Source organism: Pseudophryne corroboree, chromosome 10 (genome assembly GCF_028390025.1).
Source record: "Pseudophryne corroboree isolate aPseCor3 chromosome 10, aPseCor3.hap2, whole genome shotgun sequence".
Taxonomy (NCBI): domain Eukaryota; kingdom Metazoa; phylum Chordata; class Amphibia; order Anura; family Myobatrachidae; genus Pseudophryne; species Pseudophryne corroboree.
The window spans coordinates 23,316,143-23,332,104 of record NC_086453.1 but is presented as its reverse complement, the minus strand read 5'-3'; the positions used below and the strand labels follow the sequence as shown (position 1 = coordinate 23,332,104).

Sequence of the window (15,962 nt, the reverse complement as noted above, 5' to 3'; positions counted from 1 at the left end):
ATACTAAACACCACTGTATTACTCCTGTCTGACCCTTCGTATCAAACAAAGAGGGATTTCTCTGTCCATGAACATTCTACATTAACCAAACTTTCAGAATCTATCAAAGGGACCCTGATCTACAAAATACATTATATAGTGAAAATATGTAACGATTGAGTCGCACGCTACGAACACATGAACTCTACCGTAAATGCACATACCGCGCGCCCGCGGGTGCCCGCAACAGCGAGTATGCGCACGCACGGGAGAGCGCACGCATGCGCAGCGCAGACCTGTGTGAGGTGCAAATATGGCAGTGTGCATCGTGATATTTTTCTGACTTTGACAGAATACAGCCGCAAACTTGCTAAGTTCACAGAGTAGTAAAAGAACCCCAGCAAGCTAAACGACTGACTCCAGTCTTACTGCTAGGTCTGGATTGGCAGAGTGTAGTACCAAATCCCCAGGCCTATTTGCAGTAAGCAACAACAAATACAAAGCTACACAGTACTGGCTAACTTTCAGGAACTGACTAACCAACAAAGATTCAGCAGCATCTGCTTAACCTGAGAAGAGGCCTTATAAAGCAGGTGCTGTCCACGCCCCACTCAGACCTCACAGACTGTGGGCACAAAAACCAGCACCGGATCCCCTGCCGTGCACAGAGCCTGTAACCACTGCACAGCAAAAGACCCGAACCGGAGTATCAGCTGCGCTCAGGTCACTCCGCTAGCACTTGTCTCCCGGTTGCCATGACGACGTGGCAGCACAGGGCAGGAGACCCTAACAGCAAAAAGTATTCCCCTGGGATGTGGTGGCTGATATTCTGCATGAGGTTTGGAAGATAAGGGATCTGGAGAGATGTCAGATGGAGGCCGTGGGGTGGTCCAGGTTATGGCGTCACCTCAAACCCCCTTGAGTGGGTGGCCAAAGTTGGGCGCTTCTCTTGACTTTGGCTTTTGCTATCCTTTTACACTCCCTTAGATGTTTAAAGGTTGTTGTTTTTTTGTGTATGGCTTTACATACGCTTGAAGTTCTTGCTCAGTTCTTCTTTGCTTGTGTTGTAAATATATAAATGTGTGTTGTTTTTGTTTCTTGTTGGTTGTGGCCCCATTTTATTGCTTTTATTTTGAAGCCCTGTTATTGTTATAGGGCTTTTTCTCCATGGACTATGAGAAATTGGACTCTTTTTATGATGTATAAAGTTGGGGCGCATGTTTACAGTTTAGTAGAGATTCTGTCTTTGGTTTGTACAGATGTATGTCTTTCTTGGTTGCTCGTGTATCTAATAAAATATTTCCAGAAAAAAGTCACTTGTTTATTTTGCTATCTTTACGAACATGGGGCCTAATTCAGATCTGTTTGCTCGCTAGCGTTTTTCGCTGCGCAGCGATCAGGTAACTACTGCACATGCGCATGCTCTGCAATGCGCAGGCGCGCCGTATGGTTACAAAGCAGATCGTTGTGCCTTACTTCTAGCGAAGAATCCATTCGCACAGCCGTTCGCAAGGAGATTGACAGGAAGAGGGCGTTTGTGGGTGTCAACTGACCGTTTTCTGGGAGTGGTTGGAAAAACACAGGCGTGTTAAAGCGTTTGCAAGGCGGGTGTCTGACATCAATTCCGGGCTTGAATAGGTTGAAGTGATCGCAGCGGCTGAGGAAGGTCAGAGCTACTCAGAAACTGCACAAAATGTTTTTGTATAGGGCGTTCGCACACTTGCAAAGCTAAAATACACTCCCCTATAGGCGGCGTCTATCTGTTCGCAGCGCTGCACAAAATAGCTAGGGTGCGAACAAATCTGAATTACGCCCATGAATCAGACCCCAAGTGTAAAAGTAAAGATATCACATTAGTGACCACTTTCCTTTCACTTCCCAGTGACCGCTACACTACTGGGCATGTGCAGAACCCTAACCCTCTCCCTCTGCTTTTTGCAATATTTAGCTTAACCACTAAATTAGTTAATATTTTTTCCCAAAAAAAGCTCTAATTTTTTTTTAACTGATTGAATTCGTTTTTTTTAAGCAACAATTTAAAAAAACTAAACATTGGTACAAACATCAATGGTTGGAACATCGCAACCATCTATGTTCGTAATATTGCGACCATCGCTAATTTGCATTTTCGACACTAGCTGCTCCCTGTAGCCACTGGAGGTCAAGAGGGATGATAAGGGGCTGCATTTTAACATTCCCCAGCGCCTGTTGATGTCTGCAGCCAGGGTGTCCTGCGGTCTACCCAATCAGCACAGCAAGCAAAAAGGGGAGGGAACCAGGAAGCAGCGAGACCATGAGGTCCCTCTGGAGAGCGGAAGCTGCAGGAAGATTCTCTTCCTGCAGACACACTTTCTGACTTGTCGCATCAGATGCGACCATGTCAGGTAAAGCCCAGCCTGGTGTACTCACATCTGATGCCACCATGCCAGGCAAGTGGTTAAAGGCTACAAAGGCTAATGCCATCTTCAGATTCTGGTGCTTGTAAATTCGGCAGCAAAGCAGTGCCATAGGTTTCTGTGGGGCCTGTTTTTGTGAATAAAATCAGGGGATCCTACTGCGGTTCCCCATAGCTACATTCAGAGGATACTTATTATTTGTGGGTACTCGCAGAGAATGGGTAATTTTGGAGGATATTCTGCAAATAATAATTGATAAACAGGACCCACGTATGTAATAGGATTGCCATTATAATGGTGATTATACAACATGATAAATGGTCTATCTGTGCTTGTGGGAAATCTGTATGGAAAGTAGAGATGTGCGGTGGACACTTTCTCGGGTTTTGTGTTATGGTTTTGGATCTGCATCCCCGCTCGTGTTTTGGATCTGGATTGGTTTTGCCAAAACCCCCCTTTTGGGTTTTGGGTTTGGATCTGGATGATTTTTGAAAAAACAAAAACAGCTAAAATCCTAGAATTTGGGAGAAATTTTATCCCTACGGTATTATTAACCTCAATAACATTCATTTCCACTTGTTTCCAGTGTATTCTGAACACCTCACACCTCACAATGTTGTTTTTAGGCCTAAAGGTGGCACCAAGGTCGCTGGATGACCATACTAAGCGACACAAGTGTGCGGCACAAACACCTGGCCCATCTAGGAGTGGCACTGCAGTGGCAGACAGGATGACACTTTTAAAAACTAGGCCCCAAAGAGCACATAATGCAAAGAAGAAAATAAGAGGTGCAAGATGGAATTGTCCTTGGGCCCTCCCACCCACCCTTATGTTGTATAAACAGGACATGCACAGTTTAACACACCAATCATTTCAGCGACAGGGTCTGCCACACGACTGTGACTGAAATGATTGGTTTGTTTGGGCCCCCACAAAAAAAGAAGCAATTAATCCCCCCCCACCAAAAAAGGAGCAATTCATCTCTCCTTGCACAAACTGGCTCTACAGAGGCAAGATGTCATCCTCATCCTCATCCTCCGATTCCTCACCCCTTCAGTGTGTACATCCTCCTCCTCACAGTATTAATTCATCCCCATTGGAATCCACCATCACAGGTCCCTGTGTACTTTCTGGAGGCAATTGCTGGTAAAGGTCTTCCCGGAGGAATTTTTAAATAATTTTGCTGAACATCATCTTCTCCACATTTTGTGGAAGTAACCTCCTACGCCAATCGCTGACAAGGTTACCGGCTGCACTAAACACTCTTTTGGAGTACATATTGGAGGGGAAGCAACTTAGGTAAAATAAAGCCAGTTTGTGCAAGGGCCTCCAAATTGCCTCTTTATCCTGTCAGTATACATACGGACTGTCTGACGTGCCTACTTGGGTGCTGTCACCGATATAATCCTCCACCATTCTTTCAATGGTGACAGCATCATATGCAATGACAGTATACATGTCAGTAATCGTTGGCAGGTCCTTCAGTCAGGACCAGATGTCAAACTTGCACCTGACTGCCCTGCATCACCGCCAGCAGGTGGGCTAGGAAATCTTATCCTTTTCCTCACAGCCCAAGTTGCGGTAGAAAATGAAGGAGGAGCTTGAGTTGACAATTTTCTCACCATCAGGTCTTTGCGCCTCTGCAGCCTTGTGTCTGCCGGAAAGAGAGATACAACGTAGACTTTAAATCTAGGATCGAGGACGGTGGCCAAAATGTAGTGCTCTGATTTCAATAGATTGACCACCCTTGAATCCTTGCAAAACGAATGAAGGGCTCCATCCACAAGTCCCGCATGCTTAGCAGAATCGCTCCGTATTAGCTCCTCCTTCACTTTCTCCAGCTGCTTCTGCAAAAGCCTGATGAGGGGAATAACCTGACTCAAGCTGGCAGTGTCTGAACTGACTTCACGTGTGGCAAGTTCGAAGGGTTTGAGAACCTTGCACAACATGGAAATCATTCTCCACTGTGTTGAGTCAGGTGCATTCCCCCTCCTTTGCCTATATCATAGGTGGATGTATAGGCTTGAATGGCCTTTTGCTGCTCCTCCATCCTCTGAACCATATAGAGTATTGAATTCCACCATGTTACAACCTCTTGCTTCAGGTGATGGCAGGGTAGGTTCATGGGTGTTTGCTGGCGCTCAAGTCTTCGGCATGCAGTCACTGACTATCGAAGGTGGCCTGCAATTTTTTGGGCCACCAACAGCATCTCCTGCACGCCCCTGTAATTTTTCAAAAAAATCTGCACTATCAAATTAATTGTATGTGCAAAACATGGGACATGCTGGAATTTGCCCAGATGTAATGCACCCACAATATTGGTGGCGTTGTACGATATCACAAATCCCCAGGAGAGTCTAAGTGGGGTAAGCCATTGTGTGATGATGTCCCTCCATAAGAGGTTGTCAGCGGTGTGCCTCTAATGGAAACCAGTGATACACAGCGTAGCCTGCCTAGGAATGAGTTGGCGTTTGTGAGATGCTGCTACCAGTGCCGCTGCTGTTGTTGCTGCAGGGGGCAATACATCTACCCAGTGGGCTGTCACAGTCCTTAGTCCTTAGTTTGCCCTGTTCCACTTGTCCACATGTCCGTGGTTAAGTGGATAGTGGGTACAACCGCATTATTCAGGACACTGAGGACACTTTTCTTAATGTCTCTGTACAGTCCAGGAATCACTTTCCTAGTGAAGCGGAATCTAGACAGGATTTGGTACCGGGGACACAGTACTTCCATCAACTGTCTAACACCAGCATAGTTGTTATGGCCTCAGTAATCCGCTTTGCAACAGGGTGACTGCTGTAATATTCATCTTCCTCGCAAAGGACTGTAGGACAGTCAATTGCTTAGTTTAAGTAGTACAAGTGGTCTTCCGACTTCCCGTCTGTGATGACGATCGACTCCCAGCAGCAACAACAGCAGCGGCAGCAGAAGCAGTAGGCATACCACTCAAGGATCCTCCGGAGGAATCCCGGTTAGGAGAGGCCTCTTTAGTCATGCTAGTGACATGGCCTGCAGGATTACTTCCATTCCTGACTGAGGAGGAAATTGACATTGAGGGAGTTGGTGGTGTGGCTTGCAGGAGCTTGGGTACAACAGGAAGAAGGGATTTAGGTGTCAGTGGACTGCTTACGCTCTTACTCAAAGTTTCTGAACTTGACACTGACTTCTGATAAATGTGCTGCAGGTGACATATAAGGGAGGATGTTCCTAGGTGGTTAACATCCTTACCCCTACTTATTACGGATTGACAAAGGCAACACACGGCTTGACACCTGTTGTCCGGATTTGTGGATAAATAATTCCACACCAAAGAGGTGGCTTTTTTGGTATTTTGCCTAGGCATGAAAATTGGCTTTCTCCTCCCACGGACAAAAACTGTCTCTACAGGTGCCTTATTCAAACAAACCACATCACCATCAGAATCCTCATCATCAACTTCCTCCTCAGCGCCAGCTACACCAATGTCCTCCTCATCCTGGTGTACGTCTACAGTGACATCCTCAACCTCAATATCAACAACTGGACTGGCGGTGCTCTTCCCAGCACTTGCAGGGGGTGTGCAAATGGTGGTAGGAGCATCCTCTTTCCATACAGTCTTGGGAAGGTCAGGCCTAGACATCACAACCGCGGATACACTTGGACTCTCCTTGGGGATTTGTGAAATCTCTGAATACACAGTTGTTTTTTCCTGTGCTTTAACAAGCTTAATTTTTTAAATGTTTCAAGATGGAGGAGAGCTTCCATCCTCATGAGAAGCTGAGCCACCAATCATGAACATTGGCCAAGGCCTTAGCCTTTCCTTGCCACTTCATATCGTGAATGGCATATTGCCAATTTTACGTTTCTCGTCAGATAATTCCTTTTTTTTCTGATTATTATTTTTTGCTTCTTGGATTTAACATGGCCTCTATGACATTGGGCATCGGCCTTAGCAGACGACGTTGATGGAATTGCAATGTCATGACAGGTGGCAGCAGAAGCTTCAGCACTAGTACTATGTACTGGAAGTGGTTCCTGATTTTCTTCTATTTTTTCCACCAAATTGTTGTTCTTCATTTCAAAGGACAGCACCCCTTTATTATTACAGCACACAGAACAGTGCCCTTTATTTTCACAGCACCCCTGTATTCTTACAGCATACAGGACCAGTGTTATTTAATTTAAACAACAGAAGCACCCCTGAATTTTTACAGCATACAGGGCCAGTGTAATGTTATTTTAACAGCAGCGCCCCTATATTTTTACAGCATACAGGGCCAGTGTACTTTTAGTTTTTAACAACTGCTCCCCTGAATTTTTACAGCATACAGGGCCAGTGTAATGTTATTTTAACAGCATCACCCCTATATTTTATAGCATACAGGAGCAGTGTGCTTTTTTTAAACAACTGCAGCCCTGAATTTTTACAGCATACGGGTCCAGTGTAATGTTATTTTAACAGTATCACCCCTATATTTTACAGCATACAGGAGGACAGCTACACCCATGTACAGCTGCAGCACCCGTAACATCACATGAAACACCAGTGACAGCCAGGACAGCACCCCTAACACAGCACAGGTACACCACAGTGACTACAGCAGCACCCCAACAGAGCACACACTAACCCCACCCCACGCCACCACCCACAGAGAGACAGAGGTCTGTCTCCCTCACTCTCCAAGTCCGGAGTGAAAATGGCGGCGACATGTGGTTGTTTATATGGAATCCAAAACCCAGGAGATTCCGACAGCGGGATGATGATGTTTTGCTTGGTTCTGGTTTCTGAGTCTGGCTGGAAGTCCCGAGCCGGACTCGGATCTGGGCTCGGAGCGTGAAGTTTGGGGATTCTCTGGGAACCGAACCAGCTCATCTCTAAGTGAAAGTAATTATGATGCTAACTGTGAAACTACACACAGGGGTACAGAGATAGCCAGAGCTACAGATTTGCGGGTGCCTATTTAAGACCATGGTTTTACCAGGTATCCAGTGACCTTGGCAGAATTCAGGGGGTGAGAGGTTGTCACTAGGATTGTTTCATTCTGTATATATTTAGCACCAGCATATTCCGCTGCACTTTACAGTTAGTAACAGAACAGGTATAAATTGAGGCAGGGTAATAACGGACAGACAGAGAGGTAAGAGGGCCCTGCTCGCAAGCTTACACTCTACAGAGAAATGGAAGTCTGACACATGAGAGTCAGCGCTACACATTACATATTGGTCCAGGCAGACTGCAGAGGTCGTTGTGAATAACTGGCTTGAATCAAAAAATCAATAAAGCAATAAAAAAAAGCATTAAAAATGAATAAAAGCAATACTATTATAAGATTAGTGATAATGTTACAGCTCTTTTCTGATATTTTCTGCACCTCTAAGAAGCCTGGTTACATAAAAGGACCTCTCATTGCCGCCATAAGTTACCTTGGTAAAGTACACAAAGTATGAAATGCGTTAGAAAAACCAGCTGCGCAGACTGAAAACCCCAATACTGACGCCATACAGCACGGGTGTGGTAAGGAGGGGCAACCATACTTAGGTCGACAGTGTCTCGGTCGACCACTATTGTTAGACAGTAACTAGGTCGACAGGGATTCTAGGTCGACATGTTCTAGGTCGACAGGTCAAAAGGTCGACATGAGTTTTTTTTATTATTTTTGGGTGACGTTCTCTCCATACAGTGACCAGGAACCCCAATTAGTGCACCGTGTCCCCTCGCATGGCTCGCTTCGTTCGCCATGCTTCGGGCAAGGTTACTATTCCCAATCGTAGTCCACGTAGATCGTAAAGTATGAAAAAGTTCAAAAAAAGAAAAAAATTGTGAAAAACTCATGTCGACCTTTTGACCTGTCGACCTATAACATGTCGACCTAGAGACCCTGTCGACCTAGAAACCTTCTTTACCTAGTTACTGTCGACCAATAGTGGTCGACCTAGACATTGTCGACCAGGGTTGGACTGGCCCACAGGGGTACCGGGGAAACCACCGGTAGGCCCCACTGCCTGAGGGCCCCAACTCCTTCCTCTAGGGATCAGGTTCCGGACTCTGCACTTGTATTATACATGGTAGATCTGTTGCATTACACTGCACTAGACTATTGTGTATTTCAAGCCTCTGTGGAGGCTGGCCACACACCCTTTGTTGGCTGGCCACACCCCTAAGTATGGGCCCCTATCACTGCATTTCCCCGGTGGGCCCTTCATACCCCAGTCCGACACTGTTGTCGACATAAGTGTGGTCAACCTAGAGACCGGATACCATACAGCACAATGCTGCTTGCCATTCACTTAATCATGCATGTTAACTAAGCAGACAGATAGTGCAAACAGATCATTTACAATCATAATGGCTAAAGTGCAAATTAACCTGCATATACAGTACTGTGCAAAAGTTTTAGGCAGGTGTGGAAAAAATGCTGCAAAGTCAGAATGCTCTCAAAAAAAGAGGTGTTAGTTTATTTTGATCAATGAACAAAATGCAAAGTGAATGAACAGAAGAGAGATCTAAATCAAATCAATATTTGCTGTGATCGCCCTTTGCCTTCAGAACAGCATCAATTCTTCTAGGTACACTTGCACACAGTTTTTAAATGATCTCGGCAGGGAGGTTGTTCCAAACATCTTGGAGAACTAACCACAGATCTTCTGTGGATGTAGGCTTTCTCAAATCCTTCTGTCTCTTCATTGTGTCTTTTAAGTAAGCTATGGTTTCCATAAGGTTCCACCACAAAGCATAGATACAGAGACTGTTCATGTGCCCACACTACAGAGGTCTGAGAAACTGTACCTAAAGTGTCTCATATTGTTCTGCTTTTGCTCTGACCTGGATTGTGTTAAGTGTCTGGACTCACTGTGTGGATGGTCCCCAGGGGAATCTCCTTAAGTGGTGATACTCATAGTTTAACGAAGACACTTGATTCTGGAATTCCCCTTCCCTTGGCCAATTATTTAATTTGATCTGTGGATATTAAGACTGAAAAAGGGATAAAGTGTTGCCTGGAACTTAGAAAATTGCATATAATATGCCAAGTGGAATACTCTAGATAATTTGATCTCATTGATCCATTGTAAGACAATGCAGTTACTGTGGTTCCTCAGAGTATATATCCGTCAAGATACTTTTTGAATTAAAATCAATGTGAATATTCTAAGCTGCAAAAACTGTGTATGTTTTATCGCTGCTAATCTGCAAATGTGCATGTTTGGGATACTCTGCTTTTTTTGCTGTCTGGAATGAACTAACCACTCTGACACTGCTTTGCTGAAAGTGGGAGTAAGTATCATTCTTTATTGTTATATCCACTGCAAGTAGATACTACTGGAGTATTAGATAAAAAGGGAGTTGCTTAGTGAAGATGTCACCATTGATGAGGGGCTATTGGCCATGTTGAAGTTACATCTGGGCAAGTCCTCTGGTCCAGATGGGGTCTCTAATGATTATTACAAGCTCCTGCAGCAGCAAGTGGCACCGGCTTTGGCGGCTCTATTTAATGATTTATTGATCAATTGTTACCCTTTTCCTGTATTTTACATGCACAACTACTATTTTGCTCCCCAAACCCCAATTGGCCCAATCTATTCATGCATACCCATTATCTATTCGTACATACCCATATGTGTCTTAAATACGGACACCAAACTTCTCGCAAAGATCTTGGCGGATCACCTACAGTTGATTCGACTGGAATTGCTCTCTCCTCATCAATTAGGATTTGTGTGGGGTGGCCATTCTGTGAGGGGGATATGGCATGCTAATGTGCTATTTGCTGACTCGACTGAAGGTTGACAGTTTCCTCTATAGCGCAGCATATTCTGTTGCGCTTTAAAATTAGAACAACAGTAATTGGACAAAACTGGGTAATAACAGACAGACAGAGGTAGGAAGGCCCTGCTCACAATCTATAGGTAAATAGGCATTGATACACAAGGATAGATGCTATCTATTGCATAATAGTACACCAGATTGCTAGGTTCTTAATGGGTTGTATGATATGATCACCCCGCAATGTTGGCCAGGTGTCAGGAGGGTGTGAGAGTTAAGAAAGACAAGATATGTGAGGTTATGTGTGGACTGTACAGAGAGGATGTAATAAGATAGGGAGGCATTAAAGGTTATGTGGGTTACTGCGATCCCCATAGTTACACTTGGAGGACAGGCTTCTCTGAAGAGATGAGTTTTCAGGGACATTTAAAGATTTGGAGACTAGAGGTAAGTCTTATTATGCGTGGGAGGGCATTTCACAGAGTGGGTGAAGCCTGGATAAAGTCTTGTAATTTTGAGTGGGGACAAGTAATACGTGTGGATGAGAGATGCAGATTTTGTGCAGAGCGGAGAGGTCGGGTAGGGAGATATTTTGAGATGAGTGAAGAGATGTAAGTTGGCATAGTTTGGTTAATAGCCTTGTATGTAAGTAAAAGTATTTTATATTTAATATGGTAGAATACTGGTAACCAATGGAGGGACTGACAGAGCGGATCTGCAGACGATGAACGTCTAGCGAGGAAGATTAGTCTCGCAGCTACATTCAGAATGGATTGTAGTGGTGAGAGACTATGTTTGGGAAGACCAGTCAGGAGACTATTACAGTAATCAATGTGGGAGATAATGAGACATGGATTAGAGTTTTTGCTGTGTCTTGTGTAAGATATGGTCGTATTTTGGAAATGTATCTTAGATGAATGTAACATGATCTTGAGACAGATTGAATGTGGGGAACAAAGGACAGTTCAGAGTCAAGAATGACACCTAGGCAGCAAGCTTGTGGGATAGGGATGATTGCTGAGTTATCAACAGTGATAGAGATATCAGGTGGTATCTACTATTGCCTGGTGGAAATATAACGAATTCCGTTTTGGAAATATTAAGTTTGAGGAGGTGAGATGTCATCAAAGATGAAATGGCAGAAAGGCATTCAGTGACACGGCCCAATACAGATGGTGACAAATCAGGGGAGGATAGGTAGATTTGAGTATCATCTGCATACAGATGATACTGAAATCAAAAAGAGTTGATTAGTTTACCAAGAGATGAGGTATAGATTGAGAAAAGCAAAGGACCTAAGACTGAGTCTTGTGGTACTCCAACTGAAAGAGGTAGCAAAGAGGAGATAGATTCAGAGAAACGAACACTGAAGGAGCTATTAGATAGGTAGGATGAGAACCAAGAAAGGGCTGTGTCCTGAAGACCTAGGAATTGTAGTATTTGTATGAGAAGAGAGTGGTCAACAGTGTCAAAAGCAGCAGAGAGATCAAGGAGAATAAGTAGAGAGTAATGTCCTTTAGATTTAGCAGTGACCAGATCACTCACTACCTTAGTCAGTGCTATCTCTGTGGAGTGTTGGGCACGAAATCCTGACTGAAGTGGGTCCAGTAGGCTGTGTGAGTTAAGAAAGTGTGTGAGGCGAGTGTAGGCAAGTCTCTCAAGTAGCTTGGAGGGGCATGGGAGCTGAGAGATGGGACGGTAGTTTGAAAGAGATTTGGGGTCAGAATTTATTTTTTTCAGAATGGGAGTAATCACTGCATGCTTGTACAGAGAAGGAAATATACCAGTACAGAGAGAGAGAGAGAGAGAGAGAGAGAGAGAGAGAGATTACAGAGGCTAGTTAAGGTTGGGATGAGCACAGCAGACAGAGCTTTACTAATTTGTTAGGATATAAAATCTAGAGGAGAGGTAGTAGATTAGGCAGATGAGAAGAGTGCAGATAATTCATCTTCATTTGTGGGATCAAATGAAGAGAAGGTGTTAGAGGGTTCAGGCAGGGAATTGGGCAGGTCACTGGCTGTGGAAGAGCTTACCATTTCATCTAGTAAATTATCAATTTTGTCATTGAAATAGGAAGCGAGATCTTGCGCACTGACAGTGGCTGGTGGGATTGGTGAGGGAGGGATAAAAAGTTATTTAAATGTATTAAAAAGTCGTTTGGGGTTAGAGTCTTGAGCAGAGATGAGAAATCGGCCATGTGCACTGAAATGTTTTTGAATATGTTCCACCATGCATATCTTTTTCCACATAGAAGTTTCCTCACTCAATCATGCTACAGGTTGGGGGCAGACAACGCAGATTTGTTTCACTGGTTTGGGCTCTATACATTTGTTAGGCTCCAGGTCACGCAAAATGCTGAAGATCACTTGGTTAATTACCTCCCTTTCACTGCAGAATGGGCATTGTTTGGTCTACTGCCGGCCAATGTTTCAATAAGTAAAAGGAGACAAGCGAATACTCCTGGCCATTAGCGAAGCTGCTCGCAAAACAAAACTACATGAATTTCCCCATCTCCTCCATCATTATTCTTGTTTAGATCAAAAATTTTCTATTTATTGTGTATGGATTGAGTGGAGGTAACACTGGATAAGGAACATAAGATGGATTTTTTTTATATTTGGGAGAGTTATAATACCACATTGTCCATTGAGATGAGATGTCGGATTCATCACTGTCTCCATAATACCTTTTGGTACCTATAATGCCTGATAGATAATGATCCACCTATTGAACTCAACTTAAATGCTGTCTGAGCGGTGGGAATTGCAGAGTTTCTCAGGGCTGGGGGTGGTGGACGGGGGAGAGACTTACATTATTACTTATCTTTTATTTACTTTTTTTTTTAACCTAAATGGCCTGACAATTATACACCTATTCTATGTCTATTCTATTTGTTTACAGATGTAGGTATCCTCACACTATACCTATGTAACTTGTATTATAACTTTCTTATGTAGTGTACATGATTTTATTTATTTATATTGCCCAGCCTTATACCTTTAAGTATTTGATTCAACTGTGATACAAACATGTATATCACATGGCTGAATGCCTCAAGTTATTTTCCTGTACAAGATTTACTTTGTGTGTTATGTTTTGATTGTATATTATCTACAGTACAATGCTTCAATAAAGATTAAACTCCCCATCACCTGATGAATGCCTCCTCCTGACAGAGAAAGGCCAAAACAATACTACCTTAACCCTTATAAATAAAGACAGGGAGACTTGCATAAGGGGAAAGTTAGGTCATCTTTATTTATTTAAAACGAAACTATTTAAGGTAGAAAGAAAGAAAGAAAGAAAGAAAGAAAGAAAGAAAGAAAGAAAGAAAGAAAGAAAGAAAGAAAGAAAGTATGGTGGCCCAGAAAGAACGGTCCCCACAGTGCAAGATCGCCAACTGCATACACCAATTTACCACAGGGGTGGTGTGCAGCCAGCCCCCATAACCACACCCAAGGTTTCCACCTCCCACCCTAATGACACAACAACATGAGGCCCACCTGGTGCCGCTGACCACGGTAGGGTAAAATCAGCCTAAGACATGTATTGGAGGAAAGAGCACCTTAAGCCCAAAAGACAGATGGCAACTGAAACCATTCTTTCCTGCCACAAAAGCTGACACCACAACATAACGACTACACATGGTAAGGAGCGATGGGGGTCAAAATCCACGAGGAAACAATTCCTTAAGATGGATTCCTAGAGCGAACTTGAAATGGACCTAAAACCCCACCCACTATCTCCCACTCCATAGGATAACCAGACTTCACCCCAACTCACAACAAAGCCTTCCAGAAACCATTAACCCTTCTCTGCCCGGAGGAAAGCAATCCCAGGCTTGGATGTTTAATCTCCTTCATGCATTAAAAAATGCATTGCATCCTACATCTTGAAAAAATAAAAAAACAAAAACTACAGGCTGCAGAGAACACTAAAAATTTCTACCTGAATCAAGCTAAATATTAACATCTGCTATCAGTGTCAGACTGGGGTAAGAAGGGCCCACTGGGGAAATGCAGTGATAGGGGCCCATGCTTACAGGCTTGGCTAACCATTAGCTTGGTCTGGGCCCCTTGATAAATATATATAGTAAATACTGCTAGTGCACTATAATGTACTATATTAATAAGAGCAATGCACTGTAGAAAATACACCATAGTCCTGTGCAATATAATGTAACATATATAATAGATAATGCAAATGTACAATCTGGAACTTGATCCCTAGAGGAAGGGATTGTCCCACCAGGCAGTAGGGCCCACCGGGTGGGGGAAGGGGAGGGGGGGGGGGCTATCTTTCTGTCTTGTTCATTCCAAACCAGCTGGATGAGGTGTAAGACTGGAACCTGCTCAGCCATTCGATGATTTGTAGCCTATAGTCCTGTCTTTTATTGACCAAATACATAAAAGCATTATGAGCAATGGCATATCGGGAACAACTGTGAATGTGTAATATTGGGGCAGTAACATTTTAACCCCACCTCATTGACTGCATCCTGTGGGTGTTGATGAAGTTGAGACTAGTGTGACAGAGTCTCTAGTGAGGCAGCCTCTGTGTGAGCCATGTTTCTGTTATTGCCAGGAGGTTGAGGTTGTTGGATACTTATGGCGTGGAGGAAAGGAGTTACTGTATAAGCTAAACAGGCAGGTGAGACAAACCACTTAGTCTTTACCTGCTGTAAATATGGTAGTTTGGTCTGGCATGTGGAACTTCTGCGTTAATGTCATGTCTGGCACATACTGTAGGTTCACTGTTAAGTTGCTTGGAGGTTGGTATGAACCCTACCTTGGTTGAGCTATATGACAACAGCCCACTTGGTGGGGAGGTCTTCCTCACGAAATATTAGCGATTTGAGTAACATTTTTCTCTATAGCTCCTGAAAAATGTTCTCTTACAATCGCTCACTCTCAGTCACAGAAGCCACTCTTACAATGGTAGACACTGACAGCATATTGGGCAGCCGTAAGCATATATATATATATATATGTATATATATATATTACATAGAATTATTATACATTTTTTTACTCAAAATGCAATTTTTTTTTAACAGTTTAACAAAACATAGGGGTCAATCCAATTACCGGTGAAGGGGGTGAGTTGTATTAGCAGCGACGTTGAAACGCCAACAACGGCACCACAATTTTCACATGTCGCGGCCCCAAGCTCACCATTTACTCTTGGATTTTTATACACAGCAGTACAGGGCTGCACACATAAATCTGCAAGTCTGGAGATACCATAAGTGTAGCAAACAGCCGCACTTATGTGCGCCACTATGAACTCGCAGTTATTTGGATTGACCCCCATAATGTAAATTTCACTAATTTGTTATATTTGTCTTAATATAACATTGTTTTTTAAGCTACAGTTGTAGAAGTATAGTTTATGTTTTTCTTTAGGCCCATTGTTTTCAGATTACAGAAACCTGAACTTCATATATGTCATGCACCTCACCGCTCAGTTATATATTGTTATCAACCAGTAGAGGGCAGCAAAATATCAAGGCATGGAAGTAAATAAGCTGCAAGTTGGAATTGTGTAACCTTAGACTGAGCCTTTGTGGAAATTGAGTCTTGCTGCAGAACAGGCCATTTCGCAGAGGTGTAAATTGACATTTCATGGATGTATAAGAGCAGCTGTGACACGGCGATGTCAAGTCATTGTGCTGTGTGGTGTGGATAGTATAGTAATTGGAGCACTTATGGCCATATTCCAATAAATGAAAGCTTCCAAAACAGATTTGTAACGACAAATGTTTTGCAGAGCATTTTGCTCATCTCTACTGCAAACAGCTAGGGGACGAAGCAGAAATGGTTGGAGAAATGTGAGTAAAAAAAAGT

At 43.5% G+C, this 15,962-nt stretch overlaps 1 protein-coding gene across 2 annotated transcripts in view; it reads left to right on the top strand.

The window, feature by feature from the left end:
• The window catches only part of HPN (hepsin), a 167,975-nt gene that overhangs the window by 63,457 nt on the left and 88,556 nt on the right, over positions 1-15,962 (top strand). Inside the window, exon 1 of one of the 2 annotated variants that reach the window (XM_063942228.1) lies at positions 15,927-15,946. The exons of the other annotated variant lie outside the window; for it this stretch is intronic. The gene's annotated coding sequence lies outside the window, so the exon portion shown is untranslated. Of the gene's footprint in view, positions 1-15,926; positions 15,947-15,962 lie in introns of those variants that run through there. 2 annotated transcript variants of the gene reach the window in all.